Here is a 3,649-nt window from a genome sequence, read left to right as displayed (position 1 = left end):
GATGGGCCGGTCTGAGGACCCCTATGCCGGTTCCGTCATAGGCCACGTTGGACGGCCCATTATGCGTTACAAGGACTCTAGAAGACATGTTGTACAAACCAAAGATATCGGAGCCGAGAACTCTACCTCCACCAACGTAGTTGACTAGGTTTTGTAGCCTTAGGGTCCCCGGTATGCTATATAAACCGAAATCCAGGCTAGTTGATAGATACACTACAACAAACAATCTCTCGATCCTATACCCTTGTACACCCGTATCACAATAAACACATAGCATGAGTACGGTTTTTACATCCGTCGACAGGACCCAAACCTGGGTAAAGACTCATCTCCTCATCCAGCCTAATCAACTCTCCGTCATACCCTACCGAGGGATCCGCTGGAAGCGTCCCCGACAGTGATGGCCCATGTAGGTCCCGCCAGGTGAACGCAGAGGCCTGATGGGAGTTCTGGTCGAGTTTTGCAGGATCGGGACAAATGTTCGTCTTCGGCACCGCTATCTTCATTGCTAACTCAAATGGCCACCTTGGATAGATCTGGTGCTTCGCTCCAGGCCGGATCGTCAGATTCGGCAATCAGGAGTGCACCACATATTCGTGTGGAGAGCTGGTTCTGCATGGTTTGGCCACATGCTGGGCCCATGAACAACATGAAGAGGTCGAAATTTTCGACCCAATGATAAGTCTCCAACGTATTTATATTTTTTGAAGTATTCATGCCTTACTTGCAACATTTATTTATGTTTTGGCACAATGTTTATTTGGACTAACCTATTAATCAAGTGTCAAAGGCCGGTTCCTATTTTCTAGTTTTTTTCTTAAAATATAGGGGGAAAATCACAGATCTTGAACGAGTAGATTTTTTTGTGAATTTATGTGGAAAATGTCAAAAAATAGCGGAAGAATCAGCGTAAGGCGGTGCACGAGGGCCCCACACGGCCTAGGGGCGTGACCAGGCCCTAGGTCGTGTGGGGTGGCCATGTGAGGCTCTGGAGGTCGGCTTACTCTCTTTTTTCGCCACAAGAACGCTAATTTTTTGGAAAAATCCCCTTAAAGTTTCAGCCCAATTGGACTGACGAATCTCCTGATATTTAAGAAACGATGCTCAGCCGTAGAAATAGTACAGAAACATAGACAAAAAAAAGAGAGAAGAGATCCAATCTTGGAGGGGCGAGCCCCTCCGGGCACCATGGAGGCCAAGGACCAGAGGGGAGCACATCTCCCAATCTAGGGGGAGGCCATGGAGGAAGAAGGAGGGTGCGCTCTCTCCCTTTATCTTGGTGGCACTGGAGTGCCACCGGGGGAACCATCATCGCAGCGATCGTCTCCAACGCCTTCGATGTCTTCATCGACATCTCCATCACCTTCCTCGCCTCTATTTAGCGGTCCACTCTCCTGCAACCCACTATAATCCCCTACTTGAACATGGTGTTTGATGTTATGAATTATTATCTAATGATTTGTGTCATCGCTATTGTGTCTGAGTAAGATTATTGTTGTCCTATGGGTTAATTGGTGAATTGTTACGATTTCTTTGAGTTGCATGTGGTTATGTTACTGTCCTTTAGTGCTCATCATATTAGTGCACATGTGGATCACACCTTAGGTTAGTTGTATGTTGATAGCACTATGCATATGGCGGCAGGAGTGACCGAAGTTCGCCTCACCATGGAAATTGATGCATATGGGATTGAGGGGGGAGGGGGCAATACATCTTAATGATATGGATGTTCTTACCTTAATGGACTATTTAGTAGTTGTGGATGCTTGCTAATTGTTCCAATCATAAGAACGTCTAACTCCAAGTGTGGATAGTATGTTAGCAGAGGCCTCTCCTACATATAAACATGTAATGATGATCGATTTACTAACTTAGCTAATTGCTTGGGGACAATTCCACACACCATACCACCACCATTCAACACTCACTATTTGTTTCATATTGTACTTTTAGTTACACAACACCTAACTTTTATTTTTACGTTCTTTAGTATCTAGTAAAGCTATCCTTTTATACCCGCAATGTAGATTTACTTCTTGTTTCTAGATAAAGCAAATGTCCCGTGTACGTAGGTTTGTATCAGTGGAAAATAGGACCTGAGAGAATACCAATCCTACCTTTAGCTCCTTGTGGGTTCGACACTCCATACTTACCACCTCCATCATTGGAAAGTCTTACGATAATTCCTTACACTTGGGGATTATCACCCAACAATCACCCATCTGATCGTAAATATCGAGGATCGATGTCCTGTACGACGCTACCAAGGAGATGGAAGACCTGGAGGAGTACGTAGAGGATATGCTCTAGAGGCAATAATAATGGTTGTTCTTTATTTCCAAGTTTGTAATTAATGTTTATGCTTTATGTTATGACTGCAATGGTCCTTGAGCCAGTATATCCATAAAGTATCAGAGGAAACCCATGTGCATGAATGGAATAGTAAACGGTAAAATATATTCCTAGCCGTGCATCTAAGACTAGCTCAAGTGTTGCATGATGGACACATTTTTATCATCATGGTCATGACAATGCCAGCAATTTTGATGACACAATGTTAGAAGGACACTTGTGTTGAATTAACCCAATTGATGTTATGCTATGAGATACTTCTTCACGAGTTAATGGTTTCATAGCACAAAGAAAGTTATTCATTTGTATAATTCCTTAGACCATGCGAGTATCTAGTTCCTTCATACTTGCTTTGTGAACCTTGGGGTTTCTTAAACTTCATATGTTACAGGGTGGCTATTACAACGGCTTACAGGTTCATGGAAAATTATGACAAGGAATTTGATAGCTCAAGATTGGGATTTGCTCCTCTGACGATGGAGATATATTCTTAGGGCCCTCTCGGTGTTACAGTATCCATCATCGTCTGGCCAGACACAGTGTGATTTGATCACAAGGATATGGGAACGCGGGAACGATATACAAGAACCAAACTGGTAACGATGAAACTGACATAGTGAAGAAGTTGTTGATTCACGAGAATGCCATTAAATCTCACCTCGAGTATTTGTAACATATCGCAAAGCAACATGAACAACATTTTCGGTAAATACAAGTTTACTCGAATATTCATTCGTGTGGGTATAGGGATCAATATGGAAGTCCACAATTCCGCTATTGACCATTGATTGGAAAGAGTTACAGTCATGTCTATATTTCACCGAACCTACAGGGTCACACACTTAAGGGTCATCTATCTGCAAAGTAATAGATAGGGTGTCTGTCGGATGTGGGGTTCCGGCAAACCCTTAAGGTTCGAACACTGGGGTGCGTGTGAAGTCTTTCCTTCCCACCAATCAACGCCCTAGCTCACTAAGATCTCGCGGACGAACTCCACGAACACGTAACACATAAAGACACAAGATTTATACTGGTCCGGGCCACCGTTGTGGTGTAATACCCTACTCTAGTGTGGTGGTTGTGGATTGCCTCTTGGGTTGATGATGAACAGTACAAGGGAAGAACAACCTCCTGAGGTTGAGGTGTTCTTGAGCTCGGTGAGCTTGTGTGTGTGTGTGTGTGGGTGGGTGGTCTGAATGATCCGTCCTCCTCTCTAAGGTGGTGGCTAGTCCTATTTATACTGGCCCTGGTCCTCTTCCCAAATATCGAGCGGGAAGGGAGCCAACAATGGCGGGCT

This window comes from Triticum urartu, chromosome 5 (genome assembly GCF_003073215.2).
Source record: "Triticum urartu cultivar G1812 chromosome 5, Tu2.1, whole genome shotgun sequence".
Taxonomy (NCBI): domain Eukaryota; kingdom Viridiplantae; phylum Streptophyta; class Magnoliopsida; order Poales; family Poaceae; genus Triticum; species Triticum urartu.
Note: the sequence above shows the minus strand (reverse complement) of the source record.